This window comes from Salvelinus fontinalis, chromosome 22, assembly GCF_029448725.1.
Source record: "Salvelinus fontinalis isolate EN_2023a chromosome 22, ASM2944872v1, whole genome shotgun sequence".
NCBI classification, from domain to species: domain Eukaryota; kingdom Metazoa; phylum Chordata; class Actinopteri; order Salmoniformes; family Salmonidae; genus Salvelinus; species Salvelinus fontinalis.
Genome location: NC_074686.1, coordinates 20,292,620 through 20,313,468, shown reverse-complemented (window position 1 = coordinate 20,313,468; position 20,849 = coordinate 20,292,620). Strand labels below are relative to the sequence as shown.

General features: G+C 46.2%; 1 protein-coding gene across 4 annotated transcripts in view; it reads right to left on the bottom strand.

Moving 5' to 3' along the window:
* LOC129820007 (KH domain-containing, RNA-binding, signal transduction-associated protein 3-like) overlaps positions 1-20,849 on the bottom strand; it is a 167,983-nt gene that overhangs the window by 115,212 nt on the left and 31,922 nt on the right. The window lies entirely within an intron of this gene.

Genomic DNA, 20,849 nt, shown 5'->3' with positions numbered 1-20,849 from the left:
CAGCTATGTAGTGGGAACGAAATAGTTAGGTAAACGCTAATCGCCATTTGCAGTGGATAAAGTAACTGTCCCAATATTTCCAAAGCATTTCCTCTGGATTGATGGCATGTTTTCCGTGGCGCCGTTTTCCCTCCACTACAACAATGATAGCTAGGGGAAAACAGTCAGTTGAACTTTGTCAATACGCTTTTTTGATCAGATTTGAGAGCTTGTCAAGCATGGTTTGTTTAGCTGTCTCGGAATCCTGTCACCCTACTAAAAGGTTAACATCCCAACACTGACACTGACAAAGCTACCGGAAAAAGAATAAAGCCAGCTAGATAAAAATACATTATACAAGCATTATTATGCATGCATTATAGAGTACACTGTCTAACAAGGTATTACTGTTAATTATGTATTGGTAGGCATTCTGTTTATATCCACCCTTAGGCTTTTCATGCATATCATTGTAACATGCGACTCAGCATTCAATTACATACAGTATATATCAATAAAGGAAACCTCTTGTAGTTATACCTCCTGAATGTATTCAATCTCCTCCATGAACACAGATATGGATATTATTTGGTCCTCATTGCAGAGCACTTCAGTATGCCACACAGTGTCCCATGGCAGACAGCAAAGTGATATCTCTGAATGAACAGGAACCTGATACACAAGCGCTCTGGTTTCTCTCTGGTTACCGGGTTTGAATGCACAGCTCACTTGTACTTTTCTGTACACCTTTCAGGTATGGGGGTGGAGGTGTGTTTCTGGTGACGGGACAAGGGGGTCGAAATATTGCCCTCTCATAGCATGTGGGGTGTTACTGGAACAGAACACTAGTGAGATAGCATCAGTGGTCAGAAAACACAACTATCTGTCCTGTTATTGTACTACAGGATGATAATCTGGACGTTCATTATTTATGCAGACCCAGGGTTTTTTCTGAATTATAAAGGGACTTAATGGGAGTGGCAGGGGGGGTGGCAATGGGCGGGGTCGGCCCGTCAGGGTGGCTGAATTTTAGAGAAAATGCTTGTGGGGTAGAGAAATGTTTTCATTTTTAAGCTATTTTCCTGCAATTCTACTAATTTCTCCATGGAGCACTGAGAAATGTTTGTAGTTTTGAAGCTAATTTCCTGCAATTCTACACATTTTGCCATTGAGCAGTTAACGCTAGTTATGCATTTTGCAATGGCTAACGCTGTGTTCTTTTGCTCGAACATAAAAACAATAATGCTAAATTCATATTTTGTCTAGCTTTTATTTAGGTGATTCTTAGTTCTTAAAGATTAAATTATAGGGCATGTGTCACGCCCTGACCTTAGAGAGCCTTTTCATTTCTCTATTTGGTTAGATCAGGGTGTGATTTGGGTGGGCATTCTAGTTTTCTATTTCTTTCTTGGCTGGGTATGGTTCCCAATCAGAGGCAGCTGTCTATCGTTGTCTCTGATTGGGAGCCTGTTTTCCACCCTAGTTTGTGGGATCTTGTTTTTGCACAGTTGCTGTCTAGCCCTGCAGAACTTTATGTTTGTTTATATTTTGTTGTTTTGTCGGTGTTTCAGTATTAAATATTATGAACACTTTCCACGCTGCGCTTTGGTCTCATTCATTCAACGACGGACGTAACAGCATGGTTTCCCACGTTTTGTTTTTTGCCCTATCACTACACAGCTGATTCAAATCATCAACTTCTCATCAAGGTTTCATCATTTTAATCAGCTGTGTAGTGTTAGGGCAAAAAACAAGATGTCCATCCCCTTGGGGTACCGAGGACAGAGTTTGAAAAACACTACTGTAGGGTGTCCAATCAAATATGCATCTTTTGACCAATGGGTAAAATAAGAGTGCTGGGAAGTGCCATGGACCTCAAAATACTATATTATCATGATAATTAGGTGCCCATACGATATGTATTGCGATTCTCACAATTCTATATGTATTGTCATTTTAGTTTGAGTTGCTGTTCCTAACATATTGCTCACCAAATGTCTGCTGCAGAGTGATAAGAGGGAGCCATGAGAAAGTGAATTTTGATCAGTCATGGAAATAAGTGCTGATAACAAATTGACTCCCTATTTCAAAAGAAGATGGAGGATATGAAGGAAAAATACTGGAGTTTTGGTGCAAAAAATAATATTGCGATCGTTGTCAAAACGATAAGATACTATATCGATTTTTTGGCCATAACTATAAAATTATTGTATAGATACTCCTCTTAGAAAACCAATGGTCCAAACCGCATGTCTTTATCATAATCCTTTCAAAAGTTATTGGAGTTTTTACCCTTGTAGGATGGGCAAAAAAAGGGTGAGTAAATCAATGCAGGCCAGAGATTTTTTGTTGTTGTAAAAAAACGGTAAAATAGCATTGCGTCAGCTAGGGCGGATACTGTGCGAGAATTAAGGCCAACTGACAGGCTCACCGTTGAACTCATCTTTCTTCTCAAATCCAGAGGACATAAAACAATATAGAGGTAAGATAGATATTGCTTTTGAGACATGACGTGTAGTATTTTCATATTAATGCGAAATGCCTGTTATTTTTAAAAGATTTCTCACAAAAACAAGAGTATTTCTGTGAAATGTCAATGGAGCACTGAGAGTACTGAAAACTTAATATTTTACTTAAACGCCTTTTACATTTTATTAAATTTGTGTCATGCTAATTTAGCTTTTTGTGAACTGAGGAAACAACTTTGAGGACAACACACCACAACATGTAAAATCCTCAAAAGTTATTGCGAGAAAGCGACACCTCTCTGTCAACAGCGCTCAGGTGCTGGGCCTCCCGAGTGGTGCAGCAGTCTAAGGCACTACATCGCAGTGCTAGCTGCGTCGCTACAGATCCTGGTTCGATCCCAGGTTGTGTCGCACCCGGCTGTGACTGGAAGACCATGGGGCGGCGCACAATTGGCCCAGAATTGTCCAGTTTAGGGGAGGGTTTGGCTGGCCGGGTTGTCCTTGTCCATTCGCGCTCTAGTGACTCCTGTGGAGGGCCGGGCGCAATGCACGCTGACACGGTCGCCAGGTGTACAGTGTTTCCTCGAACACATTGGTGCGGCTGGCTTCCGGGTTAAGCGGGCATTGTGTCAAGAAGCAGTGTGGCTTGGCAGGGTCGAGTTTCGGAGGATGCACGCTCTCGACCTTCGCCTCTCCCGAGTCCGTACGGGAGTTGCAGCAATGAGACAAGACTGTAACTACCAATTGGATACCACGAAAGGTCATGAATAATAATAACAGAGCTCGGTGCTTATTATTGGATGTGTTAGGTTACAAAATCCGACTTTTGTTATATACTGTTAATGAAATGTTAGAGAAAGACCCCACCGAACGATTCAAAACATGAATAATCCTAGTTGTCTTGGTAAAATGTATTTTATAAGGTAAGGCTGTGACATTTCATCACCAAAGTGCGTTTTCACCCACTCTGGACAGAGTCCAAATCCATGAGGCCTATTGTTATATGACCTATACACAGCTCTGCTTCAAGTGCTCTTATTCAGTCTAGTTTATAAAACACTTGAGCAAGACCTTTACAGCTTTTACACCAGTCATGGTTGTTATAGAGGCATACCGTCAGAAGATGAACGTTAGTCTCTAAAAAACAAATACATCAAGGGAAGGTTCAAGGTGCTCACATCAATGTGTCCAACAACTGAAATCATCAATACTTCTTTCTAGACAACGCAAATCATTCAGCGCTTTCAAAATGCAAACCCAGGAAATGTGAAAATGCAAAGAGAGAGAGAGAGACCGAGAGAGAGCGAGAGAGAGGGAGAGAGTTGAAGGGAGAGAGAGAGAGGGAGATAGAGTTGACGAGAGAGAGGGGGGGTGAAGGGGAGAGAGTGAGAGAGAGAGGGATGGAGGGGAGAGAGAGAGAGAGAGGGATGAAGGGGAGAGGGAGAGGGAGAGAGAGGGAGAGGGAGAGAGAGAGGGATAAAGGGGAGAGAGAGGGATAAAGGGGAGAGGGAGAGAGAGGGAGAGGGAGAGAGAGAGGGATAAAGGGGAGAGAGAAAGAGGGATAAAGGGGAGAGAGAAAGAGGGATAAAGGGGAGAGAGAGAGAGAGTGAGAGAGAGCGAGAGAGCGAGAGAGCAAGAGAGAGAGCGAGAGAGCGAGAGAGCAAGAGAGAGAGCGAGAGAGCGAGAGAGCGAGAGAGAGGGATGAAGGGGAGAGAGAGAGAGAGAGAGGTGGTCAGGCAGCTGGTCTGAGTGTGCTGAAGGATCTGAAGGGGCAGCCAGGCTGATGGATTACAGTAGCTCTCTCCTGGGTAAACCGAAACCGCCACTCCTCCCTTCCATCCCTCAATCCCCTCCTCATAACAGCGTCTCAGCCTCTGGATCGTCATTGAAATGTCTAACATGCAGCTGAGCCACTTAATCTGAGAGGTTCACTTTCTACCCGCAGAAGTGGATTTTGAAGAGATCCTCCTCAAAATATATTTTCTAATCAAATCTGATATCATTTTCACTAAGATGACCTGTCTACCGATACCAATCTCTTCTCCAAGCCCAGAAATAATGCAGGAAAACAGACAATCCAGCAGCAGCATTGATTCAGTCGACATTAATTGCCGGGAAGCAGGCCCGTATTGTTTTCATGCATATTTCCTTTGTCATATTTCTTCTGTCATTGCCTTCAGCAGCCCCAGCCACAGAGTGCAGCAACCTTTGTCCAGGTCTACTGTGTGGTGGTCCATTTCAAGGCCCTTATTCATAAAGCGTCTCAGCATAGGAAGGCTGCTCTATGAACAGGTCCCCCCTGACCATAAAATCATATTCATTATTATTTTAAAGGCCAAACAGATCCTAGATCAGCACTTCTACTCCGAGATGCTTTGTGAATACTTTGGGGACAGTCTGAGCCACAGCTGGGAAAAGGAGCTGGTCTTCAGACCACAGCGAAACAGCTGTTCCACTCACGAATGGAGTATTTCACCCTTATGATGATGACTGTACCAGCCAGAGGTACATTACAATACGGTTCTGTGGTACCGAACATCTCAACCAGCTTAGTGTTAAAAGGTCACACAGAGTAGGTTCATTAAGCATACTGTACACTCCTCTCAGTAAATAAGTCATGTGAAATAGGATTACATTAACATTTTGGTCCTATGGTCCCATGTGGCTGTAGGTAGAGCATGGTGCTTGCTGTAGGTATAGCATGGTGCTTGCAGCACCAGGGCTGTGGGTTCGATTCCCATGGGGGAACAGTACGAAAATGTATGCACTCAGTACAGTAATTCGCTCTGGATAAGGGTGTCTGCTAAATTACGTAAATATAGTCAGTCCCACAGCATTCAGCTGATTCCCTGCTATCATGTTCAGCTCAGTCAAAATACACTAAGACCTCCGAACTTTATCCACCTTGTCTACCGCCCTGTAATAACACAGATCTTTACCTTGTCTACCACCCTGTAATACCACAGTTATATACCTTGTCTACCGCCCTGTAATACCACAGTTCTATACCTTGTCTACCACCCTGTAATACCATAGTTCTATACCTTGTCTACCGCCCTGTAATAACACAGATCTTTACCTTGTCTACCACCCTGTAACACCACAGTTATATACCTTGTCTACCGCCCTGTAATACCACAGTTCTATACCTTGTCTACCGCCCTGTAACACCACAGTTCTTTACCTTGTCTACCGCCCTGTAACACCACAGTTCTTTACCTTGTCTACCGCCCTGTAACACCACAGTTATATACCTTGTCTACCGCCCTGTAATACCACAGTTATATACCTTGTCTACCGCCCTGTAACACCACAGTTATATACCTTGTCTACCGCCCTGTAACACCACAGTTCTTTACCTTGTCTACCGCCCTGTAACACCACAGTTCTTTACCTTGTCTACCGCCCTGTAACACCACAGTTCTTTACCTTGTCTACCACCCTGTAATACCACAGTTATATACCTTGTCTACCACCCTGTAATACCACAGTTCTTCACCTTGTCTACCGCCTGTAATACCACAGTTCTTTACCTTGTCTACCGCCTGTAATACCACAGTTCTTTACCTTGTCTACCACCTGTAATACCACAGTTATATACCTTGTCTACCACCCTGTAATACCACAGTTCTTTACCTTGTCTACCGCCTGTAATACCACAGTTCTTTACCTTGTCTACCGCCCTGTAATACCACAGTTCTTTACCTTGTCTACCGCCCTGTAATACCACAGTTATATACCTTGTCTACCACCCTGTAATACCACAGTTATATACCTTGTCTACCACCCTGTAATACCACAGTTATATACCTTGTCTACCACCCTGTAATACCACAGTTATATACCTTGTCTACCACCCTGTAATACCACAGTTGTTTACCTTGTCTACCACCTGTAATACCACAGTCCCTTACCTTGTCTACTGCCCTGAAATACCACAGTTCTTTACCTTGTCTACTGCCCTGAAATACCACAGTTCTTTACCTTGTCTACTGCCCTGAAATACCACAGTTCTTTACCTTGTCTACCACCCTGTAATACCACAGTTATATACCTTGTCTACCACCCTGTAATACCACAGTTATATACCTTGTCTACCGCCCTGTAATACCACAGTTCTATACCTTGTCTACAAAACTGTAATACCACAGTTCTTTACCTTGTCTACCACCTGTAATACCACAGTTCTTTACCTTGTCTACCACCTTTAATACCACAGTTCTATACCTTGTCTACCACCCTGTAATACCACAGTTCTATACCTTGTCTACCACCTTTAATACCACAGTTCTATACCTTGTCTACCACCCTGTAATACCACAGTTCTATACCTTGTCTACCACCCTGTAATACCACAGTTCTATACCTTGTCTAGCACCCTGTAATTCCACAGTTCTTTACCTTGTCTACCACCCTGTAATTCCACAGTTCTTTACCTTGTCTACCACCTTGTAATTCCACAGTTCATTACCTTGTCTACCACCCCGTAATTCCACAGTTCTTTACCTTGTCTACCACCTTGTAATTCCACAGTTCATTACCTTTTCTACCACCCTGTAATTCCACAGGAATAGGGTGCAATTTGGGACACAGACAGCCACTGTCTGAACTACTAAACTATCTACAGGTTCACCATGTGAACTGATCAGCCTCTCGTCTCGCAGGCAGCAGACAGGCGAACCAAGGTTAGGTTTTATAAACAGGGTTAGGCAAACCTGAACAGAGCCGTCCTTTATGCCCACCCCCCCTTCCAGTTCTATACACAGTGATTAAATCAATTGTGAGTGCTTAGCTTCGCTCTGAGCCCTGTGCTACAGGAGAAGAGTGATAGTGTCAGTCTGCTGGTTTCTCCTCCCGCTGAGTCACCCGGCGCGCCGCCCTGCTGCTGAGCCAACCTCTTACCGGATCCCCAGGAAGCACATCAAACCCGGGCTTTATGAAAGGGGAGACAGAGGGAGAGAACCTGGGGTTTAGAGCGGGAGACCACGGGGGAACTGGGCTGGTGGCAAGATCAACAAGGAGAAAAGAAGCGAGAAAACCGGGGGGATAACATGTCTTTGTGCGGCTGCCTGGGTTCAAATCAAATCAAGCTTTATTTATACAGCACATTTCAAAAATGGAATGCAACGCAATATGCTTTCCAGGAAAAAACGAATAAAACCAATACAAATAAAATAAAAGCTGAAATATTGACTTCACAACAAACAGAAGAATGGCATGACAAACTGAACTAAAAAGTACCCTTAGGAGAAGCAAAGCTAAAGACATGTGTTTTAAGATCTCTTTTAAATATGTCCACAGTTTTGGCCCCCTTCATGTTCTCTGGCAGGCTATTCCAGAGGCTGGGGGCATCATAACTAAAGGCTGCCTCTCCATGCCTCTTTGTCCTAGGCTTTGGGATAGTTAAAAGGCCAGTGCCAGAGGAACTGAGGGACCTACCGGGTACATAACTTAAAAGCATGTCTGACATGTATTGGGGTGCACAATAGTGGATTGATTTAAAAACCAATCGAAAAATCTCAAGATGAATTCTTAAACTCACAAGCAGCCAGTGTAGAGACCTTAAAACCGGTGTAATGTGTGCTCTCCGTCTGCTCTTCTATGTTTTGCCAATTACTTTCTTGGGTAGGCCAGACATGAGAGCATTACAGTAGTTAAGCCTGCTTGAAATAAAAGCAGGGTTATTGTGCTGGGCTGAAAATAGAGTTGAGACAGAGGGCAGCCTTTTCACCATTTACACTGAATAGCCTGACAGGCTGAGGATAACATTTACACGGAATAACCTGGAAGGCTGAGGTCACCGTTTACACTGGCCGGCCTGGCAGGCTGAGGTCCCCATTTACACTGAATAGCCTGACAGGCTGAGGATAACATTTACACGGAATAACCTGGAAGGCTGAGGTCACCGTTTACACTGGCCGGCCTGGCAGGCTGAGGTCCCCATTTACACTGAATAGCCTGGCAGGCTGAGGATAACATTTACACGGAATAACCTGGAAGGCTGAGGTCACTGTTTACACTGGCCGGCCTGGCAGGCTGAGGTCACCATTTACACTGAATAGCCTGGCAGGCTGAGGTCCCCATTTACACTGAATAGCCAGGAGTCGGAGGTCACCATTTACACTGAATAGCCAGGAGTCGGAGGTCACCATTTACACTGAATAGCCTGGAGTCGGAGGTCACCATTTACACTGAATAGCCAGGAGTCGGAGGTCACCATTTACACTGAATAGCCTGGAGTCGGAGGTCACCATTTACACTGAATAGCCAGGAGTCGGAGGTCACCATTTACACTGAATAGCCTGGAGTCGGAGGTCACCATTTACACTGAATAGCCTGGAGTCGGAGGTCACCATTTACACTGAATAGCCAGGAGTCGGAGGTCACCATTTACACTGAATAGCCTGGAGTCGGAGGTCACCATTTACACTGAATAGCCTGGAGTCGGAGGTCACCATTTACACTGAATAGCCTGGAGTCGGAGGTCACCATTTACACTGAATAGCCAGGAGTCGGAGGTCACCATTTACACTGAATAGCCTGGAGTCGGAGGGGAGGGTTTGGTGCAATTCATCATTTTTAAATGGAGCTTTACGACTAGACTTGTTCCATGTCTTTATTTAAGATCTTACATTACAGTGTTTCATTTGGTGGGCAGATCTCTGTTCTCTGGTTTATCCATGCAGACCAAAGCAGGCGGTGTGTAATCAAGTAGCGGTATGTAATGTTGGAGAGTAATGACTGGGTGAAACTGAAACGCACATGAGCCTAGATTAAGGGAATTAATGAGAGTTCATGGAGTTCTTTTGGGTCTACAACAATCTCATTATCGACCACACGTACTCTGGAGAGGGCAGTGCCCCTTGCTGCACACACACACGCTCACACAGACACACACGCAGACCCCATACACACGCAGACCGCCCACACACACACACACAGCATCCCCCTTGAGCAGGTGACTGACACAGTGTGGTCTATGAGGTTCCGGACTGGGTGTATGTATATGTGTGTGTGTGTGAGCAGCCTCTTAGGAAAGGGCCAATGAGGTGATTAGTCTCCACTTCACTGTCAGCACAATATAATTGAACTGTATTAAGTGAATTCATGCCAGCGTATGTTATCGTTATGACATAACCCTAACTAATCTGATTTAGCAGTGTGATACCATCACTTTAAAACAAACAACAGCACATTCTCATGCAGAAGCAAAAGCCCCTCTAGATAAATAATATGGTGATTTGATGCGTAGGCATCTGGGCCAGCCGTCCCCTTGGTGTCTTTTTTAATAAACAGCTAACCAACTCACACTCACACACACACACGCACACACTCACGCACACACACACACAATTACGCACCGTAAGTCCAGACCTCAATCTCAATCTCTCCTGGTTGCAGGCACAGTCGACCAGTCAGGCCGTCATAATAATGAAATTATACCTGGATGAATTTGATATATAACTATATAATGCACTACCTTTGACCATGGCCCATAGGACACTACATGGGGAAAAGCATGAAATTTAGGACATACACCAAGGGACAACAGGGCCAGGTAGAGCTAATGGACTATGCCAAGAAACAGTAGGCTGTCAGCACACTCACAATCACACAAACACACACTGACACTCACAAACACACACACCCAGAGTGGGCTGTCAGCTCACACTCACAGTGGGCTGTCAGCTCACACTCACAGTGGGCTGTCAGCTCACACTCACAGTGGGCTGTCAGCTCACACTCACAGTGGGCTGTCAGCTCACACTCACAGTGGGCTGTCAGCTCACACTCACAGTGGGCTGTCAGCTCACACTCACAGTGGGCTGTCAGCTCACACTCACAGTGGGCTGTCAGCTCACACTCACAGTGAGCTGTCAGCTCACACTCACAGTGGGCTGTCAGCTCACACTCACACACAAAAAAAGTGATCTGTCAGCTCACACTCACACAGTGGGCTGTCAGCTCACACACACACACACACACACACACACACACACACACACACACACAGTGGTTCTGTCATCTCATATTCACACTCACAAACACAGTGGACTTTCAGCTCACACACACAATGGGCTGTCAGGTCACACTCACACAAACACACACACACACACACACACACACACACACACACACACACAGTGGTTCTGTCATCTCATATTCACACTCACAAAAACAGTGGACTTTCAGCTCAAACACACACACAGTGGGCTGTCAGATCACACTCAAACTCACACACACAGTGGGGAGTCATCTCATACTTACACTCACAAAAATAGTGGACTTTCAGCTCAAACACACACACAGTGGGCTGTCAGATCACACTCACACACACAAAAAAAGTGGGCTGTCAGCTCACAATCACACACACAGACAGTGGGTCGTCAGATCACACTCACAGTGGGATATCTCACACACACACACACACACACAGTGGGCTGTCAGCTCCCACTCAAATTCACAACCACAGCGGGTTGTCAGCTCACACGCACTCACACTCACACACACACATTGGGCAATCAACTCACACACACAACCACAGCAGGTTGTCAGCTCACATGCATACACAAACAAACAGTGGGCTGTCAGCTCACACACACACACAGAGGGCTGTCAACTCGCACACATACACACACAGTGGTCTGTCAGCTCACACACATACACACACAGTGGGCTATCAGCTCACATTCACACACACACACACACACACAGTGGGCTGTTAGCTCACACTCACACACACACACACACACACACACACACACACACAGTGGGCTGACAGCTCACACTCACACTTACAGAAACAGTGGGATGTCAGCTCACACTCTCACACACACACACTCACACACACACACACACACAGGACTGTCAGCTCAAGCTCACAAACACAGTACACTAACACACACAACCACAGTGGTTTGTCAGCTCACACTCTCACTCAGTTGGCTGTCAGCTCACACTCACACAAACAAAGTACACTCACACTTACACACACACCAGCAGTGGGCTGTCAGCTCACACTCAAACTCACAACCACAGCGGGTTGTCAGCTCAAACGCACACTCACACAAACAGCAGGCTGTCATCTCACAATCACACTTACACACATAGTGGGATGTCAGCTCACACTCACACTTACACACATAGTGGGTTGTCAGCTCAAACGCACACTCACACAAACAGCAGGCTGTCATCTCACAATCACACTTACACACATATTGGGATGTCAGCTCACACTCACACTTACACACATAGTGGGATGTCAGCTCACACTCACACTTACACACATAGTGGGATGTCAGCTCACACTCACACTTACACACACAGTGGGATGTCAGCTCACACTCACACTTACACACACAGTGGGATGTCAGCTCACACACACTTACACGCACAGTGGGATGTCAGCTCACACTCACACTTACACACACAGTGGGATGTCAGATGACACTCACTCACACACACAGTTGGCTGTCAGCTCACACACACACACACACGCAAACACACACAGTGGGCTATAAGCTACCACGCACACACACACACACACAGGGCTTTCAACTCACACACATACTCACTCACACAGTTGGCTGTCAGCTCACACTCACACAAACAAAGTACACTCAAACTCACAACCACAGCGGTTTGTCAGCTCACACACACACTAACACACACATTAGGCTGTCAGCCCCCACTCACAAACACACAAACACAGTGGGCTGTCAGCTCCCACTCACAAACACAGTGGGTTGTCAGCTCCCACTCACACAAACAGTGGGGAGTCATCTCATACTTACACTCACAAAAACAGTGGACTTTCAGCTCAAACACACACACAGTGGGCTGTCAGATCACACTCAAACACACACACACAGTGGGCTGTCAGATCACACTCAAACACACACACACAGTGGGCTGTCAGATCACACTCAAACACACACACACAGTGGGCTGTCAGATCACACTCAAACACACACACACAGTGGGCTGTCAGATCACACTCAAACACACACACACAGTGGGCTGTCAGATCACACTCAAACACACACACACAGTGGGCTGTCAGATCACACTCAAACACACACACACAGTGGGCTGTCAGATCACACTCAAACACACACACACACACAGTGGGCTGTCAGATCACACTCAAACACACACACACAGTGGGCTGTCAGATCACACTCAAACACACACACACAGTGGGCTGTCAGATCACACTCAAACACACACACACACAGTGGGCTGTCAGATCACACTCAAACACACACACACAGTGGGCTGTCAGATCACACTCAAACACACACACAGTGGGCTGTCAGATCACACTCACACACACAAAAAGAAGTGGGCTGTAAGGTCTCACACACACACACACACACACACAGTAGGCTGTCAGCTCACACTCAAACTCACACACACAGTGGGGAGTCATCTCATACTTACACTCACAAAAATAGTGGACTTTCAGCTCAAACACACACACAGTTGGCTGTCAGATCACACTCACACACACAAAAAAAGTGGGCTGTCAGCTCACAATCACACACAGTGGAATATCATCTCACACACACACACACACACACACACACACAGTGGGCTGACAGCTCACACTCACACTTACAGAAACAGTGGGATGTCAGCTCACACTCTCACACACACACACTCACACAGGACTGTCAGCTCAAGCTCACAAACACAGTACACTAACACACACAACCAGATTGGTTTGTCAGCTCACACTCTCACTCACAGTTGGCTGTCAGCTCACACTCACACAAACAAAGTACACTCACACTTACACACACCAGCAGTGGGCTGTCAGCTCACACTCAAACTCACAACCACAGCGGGTTGTCAGCTCAAACGCACACTCACACAAACAGTGGGCTGTCATCTCACAATCACACTTACACACATAGTGGGATGTCAGCTCACACTCACACTTACACACATAGTGGGATGTCAGCTCACACTCACACTTACACACATAGTGGGATGTCAGCTCACACTCACACTTACACACATAGTGGGATGTCAGCTCACACTCACACTTACACACATAGTGGGATGTCAGCTCACACTCACACTTACACACATAGTGGGATGTCAGCTCACACTCACACTTACACACATAGTGGGATGTCAGCTCACACTCACACTTACACACACAGTGGGATGTCAGCTCACACTCACACTTACACACACAGTGGGATGTCAGCTCACACACACAGTGGGATGTCAGCTCACACTCACACACACAGTGGGATGTCAGCTCACACTCACACTTACACACACAGTGGGATGTCAGCTCACACTCACAAACACAGTGGGCTGTCAGCTCAAATTCAAACTCACAAACACAGTGGGCTATCAGCTCAAATTCAAACTCACACACACAGTGGGCTGTCAGCTCAAATGCACACACACAAACAGTGGGCTATAAGCTACCACACACACATAGGGCTTTCAACTCACACACATACAGTGGGCTGTCAGCTCACACTCAGTGGGCTGTCAGCTCACACTCAGTGGGCTTTCAGCTCACATCTCACACACACACACACACACACACACAGTGAGCTGTCAGCAGAAGTACACACACACATTTGGTTGTCATCTCACACTCACACAAACACATACAGTGGGCCGTCAGCTCACACTCACACTTACAAACACACAGTGGGCTGACAACTCACACACACACAAACAGAGTGGGATGTCAGATCACACTCACACACAAACACACACACATAAAGAGGGCTGTCAGCTCACACTCACAAACACACACACACAGAGTTGGCTGTCAGGTCAAACACACAAAAAAAGTGTCTGTCAGCTCACAGACACAAACACCAACACAATTCGATATCATCTCACACTTACACTCACATACACAAACACAGTTGACTTTCAGCTCACACTCACACTCAGAAACAGTGGGCTGTCAGCTCACATTCACACACACACACACACACCCACTGTGCTCTTGATAAGAAGTTACATTGTGTGTCTGTTTTTATTGATTTGTCGAAGGCTTTTGACACCATGGACCATGCTGTGTAAGTGCAAAGGTTAAAAGGTTGTGGAATTACTGGTCATGCTCTAGATTGGTTTATAAATTACCTATCAAATAGTACACAATGTGTAATGGCGGATGGTTGTAAATCTGAGCCCATAGAGGTGTGCTCAGGTGTTCCGCAAGGTTCTATTTTGGGCCCACTGTTGTTCATTTTGTATATCAACAACATTGAGGATCTTATTGAAACAGCGGATGTTAATTTTTATGCAGATGATACTGTTCTTTATTCAAGTGGTAGTAGTTTATATTTAGCTTTTGAAAATTCCCAAACAGCATTTAACATCATACAATAGAATCTGTATGATTTAAAGCTGGTTCTAAATTCGGGTAAAACAAAATGCATGGTATTTTCAAATGCCAGGCATGTTACAAATCATGTCATTGCTACATTAGCTGGACATACTATAGAGCAAGTTAAAGTGTACAAATATTTGGGTGTGTGGGTTGATGATAAGCTGAGCTTCACTGTGCATGTAGAGAACTTGATAAGGAAGCTCACTGAGAATATAATTGTATTACCGGCATAAGGCTTGTTTTTCTTTTGAGGCCAGGAAGGTGCTGGTACGATGTACACCACTGGCGGTTTTAGATTTTAGTGATGTTATATATATGCAGGCCTCAGCCACTACCCTGAGAGCACTTGATTCAGTGTATCATGCAGCCCTCAGGTTCATTACAAATCCGAAACGTCTAACACATCATTGTGATCTCTACAGCGCTGTTGGCTGGTCGTCATTGACCTTGCGTAGGCTTAAACACTGGTATACACTGATTTATAAGGCCATGTTGGGTAAAATGCCATTTTATCTCTGTTCTTTTTTAGTCAGGTCAGTAAATAAATATCAATTACGGTCCCATTCTGATTTGCTTCTAACAGTACCAAAAATTAGAACAGGTCATGGTAGAAATAGTTTTAGTTACTCAGCTCTGTGGTCCTGAAATTCTCTCCTGAACATTTTAAAATGTGATGATCTAGTTTCGTTGGTGGAGTTTAAACACTTGATCGATGTATATATCATAGAAGAGTGTAATTGTTTTTAGGCCAGCTGTTTTTAGTCAAGATGTTTGTGTTTTTAATGTAATATGTAATTGTTGTACTGTATATGTGTGTTTATAGTTTTGTTTATTGTTGTGTTAGTGTATTGTTGTTTTGTCTGAAACGTTGTTCCCCCTGCTGCTATTGGACCAGGTCTCTCTTGGAAAAGAGATATTAACTCAACGAGAAAAAACCTGTATAAATAAAGGTTTTTTTTTTTTACAAATACACACACACACTGGGCTGTCATCTCATACTCACACACACAAACACAATGGGCTGTCAGCTCACACAGACTCACACAGACAGTGGGCTGAATGCTTACACTCAAACACACAGTGGGCAGTCAGCTCACATTCACACATACACACACACACACAAACAAATACTCACAGTGGGCTGTCAACACACACACACACAGGGCTGTCAACTCACACACATACACACACACAGTGGTCTGTCAGCTCACATCTCACGATCATACACACACACAAACACACAGACACACACACAGTGGGCTCTCAGCTCACATCTCACGCTCATACACACAAACACAGTACACTCAAACACACAACCACAGTGGGTTGTCAGCTCACACTCGCACGAACAGTGGGCTGTCAACCCACACTCACACAAACACAGTACACTCACACACACAACCACAGTGGGCTATCAGCTACCACACACACACACACACACACACACACACACACACACACACACACACAGTGGGAAATCAACTACCACACACAGTGGGAAATCAACTACCACACACACACACACACACAGTGGGCTATCAACTACCACACACACACACACACACACAAAGTGGGCTATCAGCTACCACACACACAGATTCACACACACACACACAGTGGGCTATCAGCTACCCCCCCCCCCCCCCCCCCCCCCCACACACACACACACATATTTGGCTGTCAGCTCACACTCACACAAACAGTGGGCTGTCAGCTCATACTCTCACTAACACCTACACACACAGTGGGCTGTCAACACAAGGACACACAAACGCAGTACACTCACATTCACACAAACAGAGGGATGCCAGCTCACACAAACACAGTACATTCACACTCACAGCCCGCAAATGGTTGTCAGCTTACACTCACTCACACAAACAGGGGGCTGTCTGCTCACACACACAGTGGGCTGTCAGCTCACATTCACACACACACAGTGGGCTGTCAGCTCACATTCACACACACACACACACACACACACACACACACACACACACACACACACACACACACACACGGCTGTCAGCTCACATTCACACACACAGTGGGCTGTCAGCTCACATTCAAACACACACACACGGCTGTCAGCTCACACTCACAGACACAGTGGAATGTCAGCTCACACTCATACACAAAGTATGCTGTTAGCTCACATCTCACACTCATACACACACACACACACACACAGTGGGCAGTCAGCTTATACTCACAAACACAGAGTACACTCACATAAACACACACACACTGGACTCACAGCTCACACTCACTCACAGTGGGCTGTCAGCTCACACACACACACACTGGACTCACAGCTCACACTCACTCACAGTGGGCTGTCAGCTCACACACACACACACACACACACACACACACACACACACACACACACACACACACAGTGGGCAGTAAGATCACACTCACACACACAATGGGCTGTCAGCACACACTCACACACACAAACAGTGGGCTGTCGGCTCAAGTTTACACACACATTGGGTTATCAGCTCACAAACACACAAACACAGTACACTCACACACAAACCCACAATGGGTGTCAGATCACACTCAAACTCACAACCACAGTGGGTTGAAAGCTCACACGCACACTCACACTGGGATGTTAGCTCAGACACACACACATTGGGCTGTCAACTCACACAAACACAGTACACTCACACTCACAACCCGCAGTGGGTTGTCAGCTCACACACAAAGTGGGCTGTCAGCTCATATTCACACACACACACACACACACACACACACACACACACACACACACTGGACTCACAGCTCACACTCAATCACAGTGGGCTGTCAGCTCACACACTCACACTCACACACACACAGCGGAATGTCAGCTCAAACTCAAACTCACAGACAATCACACACACACACACACACACACACACACACACACACAGTGGGCAGTCAGCTTATACTCACAAACACAGAGTACACTCACATAAACACACACACACTGGACTCACAGCTCACACTCACACTCAATCACAGTGGGCTGTCAGCTCACACATTCACACTCACTCACACACAGCGGGATGTCAGTTCATACTCACACACACAGTGGGCTGTCGGCTCTCAAACTCACAACCACAGAGGGTGGAAAGCTCACACACACACACACTCACATTGGGCTGTCAACTCACACTCACAACCCGCAGCGGGTTGTTGGCTCACACTCACACACACACACACACACACACACACACACAAACACACACAGTGGGCAGTCAGCTCTAAGCAATACTCACACAAACACAGTACACTCACAACCCGCAGTGGGTTGTCAGCTCACACTCGCACACAATGTGGGTTGTCAGCTCACACTCGCACACAATGTGGGTTGTCAGCTCACACTCGCACACAATGTGGGTTGTCAGCTCACACTCAATGTGGGTTGTCAGCTCACATCTCACACTCACACACAGTGGGCTGTCAGTTCACACACACACAGTGGGCTGTCGGCTCAAGTTTACACACACATTGGGTTATCAGCTCACAAACACAAAAACACAGTACACTCAAACTCACAACCACAAAGGGTTGTCAGCACAAACTCGCAGTCACACACAGAGTGGGTGTCAGATCACACTCACAACCCGCAGCGGGTTTCAGTTCACATTCACACACACACCCAAACAGAATGGCATTTCAGCTCATACTCACAAACACAGAGTTCACTCACACAAATACACACACACTGGACGCACAGCTCACTCTCACACACACACACAGTGTGCCATCAGCTTACACATTCACACTCACAGTGGACTGTCAGATCACAATCACACACACAATGGGCTGTCAGCACACACACACACAGCGGGATGTCAGGTCACACACACATACAGTGGGCTGTCGGCTCAAGTTTACACACACATTGGGTTATCAGCTCACAAACACAAAAACACAGTACACTCACAACCACAATGTGTTCAGATCACACTCAAACTCACAACCACAGAGGGTTGTCAGCACAAACTCGCAGTCACACACAGAGTGGGTGTCAGATCACACTCACATACAGTGGGTTGTCGGCTCAAGTTTACACACACATTGAGTTATCAGCTCACAAACACAGTACACTCACACACAAACCCACAATGGGTGTCAGATCACACTCAAACTCACACTCACAGTGGGTTGAAAGCTCACACACATATTGGGCTGTCAACTCACACAAACACAGTACACTCACACTCACAACCCGCAGCGGGTTGTCAGCTCACACTAAAACTCACACACACAGTGGGCTGTCAGCTCACACACAGGGGGCTATCAGCTCACATTCACACACACACACACACACACACACACACACACACACACACACACACACACACACACACACACACACACACACACACACACACACACACACACACACAGTGGGCAGTCAGCTCAAAGCAACACTCACACAAACACAGTACACTCACACTCACAACCCGCAGTGGGTTGTCAGCTCACACTCGCACACAATGTGGGCTGTCAGCTCACACTCAGATTCACAGTGGGCTGTCAGCTCACATTCACACACACACAGTGGGCTGTCAGCTTACACTCACCAACACCGTGGGCTGTTAGCACAAGCTTAAATAAACAATGGGCTGCCAGCTCACACTCACAAAAACCCACAGCAGGATGTCAGTTCTCACTCACACACACAGTGGGATGTCAATTCACAAGCACACACACCACAAAGTGGGCTGCCAGCTCACACACACACACACACACACACAGTGGGCTGTCAGATCACATTGACACACAAACAAACACACACACAGTGGGCTGTCAACTCACACACACACACACACACACAGTGGGCTGTCAGCTCACATTCAAACTCACAGGTGGCTATCAGCTCTCACACACACATAGTGTGCTGTCATTACCAATTCACACTCACATACACAGTGGGTTGTCAGCTCACACTCGCACTCACACGCAGTATTTGTCAGCTCACACTCGCGCACACAGTATTTGTCAGCTCACACTATCACACACAGTATTTGTCACACACACACACACACACACACACACAGTGGGACATCCGTTCACACACACACACACACACACACACACACACACACACACCATGGGCTGTCATCTCACTCTCAGAACACAGTGGGTTGTCAGCTCACCCTCACATACACAGTGGGCTGTCAGCTCAGCGTTGACAGCCCACTGTGTGTGTGTTTGTTTGTGTGTCAGTGTGATCTGACAGCCCACTGTGTGTATGTATGTGTGTGTGAGTGTGAGCTGGCAACCCACTTTGTGTGTGAGTGTGAGCTGACAACCCACTGTGTTTGTAAATGTGTGAGATGACAGCCCACGGTGTGTGTGTGTGTGTGTGTGTGTGTGTGTGTGTGTGTGTGTGTGTGTGTGTGTGTGTGTGTGAATGTGAGCTGACAGCCACTGTGTGTGTGAGTGTTAGTGTGAGCTGACAACCCGCTGTGGTTGTGAGTGTGAGCTGACAAATACTGTGTGTGTGTGTGTGTCTGTGTGAGTGTGAGCTGACAGCCCTCCTGTTTGGTGTGTGTGAGTGTCTGTGAGTTTGAGTGTGAGTGTTAGCTGACATTCCACTGTGTGTCAGTGTGTGTTTGTGTGTGAGTGAGTGTGAGCTGACATCCCACTGTGTGTGTGTGTGTGTGTGTGTGTGTGTGTGTGTGTACGGACGTCCCACTGTATGTGTGTGTGTACGGATGTCCCACTGTGTGTGTGTACGGATGTCCCACTGTGTGTGTGTACGGATGTCCCACTGTGTGTATGTGTGTGTGTGTGTGTGTGTGTGTGTGTGTGTGTGTGTGTGTGTGTTTGAGCTGACAGCCACTGTGAGTGTTAGTGTGAGCTGACAAATACTGTGTGTGTGTGTGTACGGATGTCCCACTGTGTGTGTGTGTGTGTGTGTGTGTGTGTGTGTGTGTGTGTGTGTGTGTGTGTGTGTGTTTGAGCTGACAGCCACTGTGAGTGTTAGTGTGAGCTGACAAATACTGTGTGTGTGTGTGTGA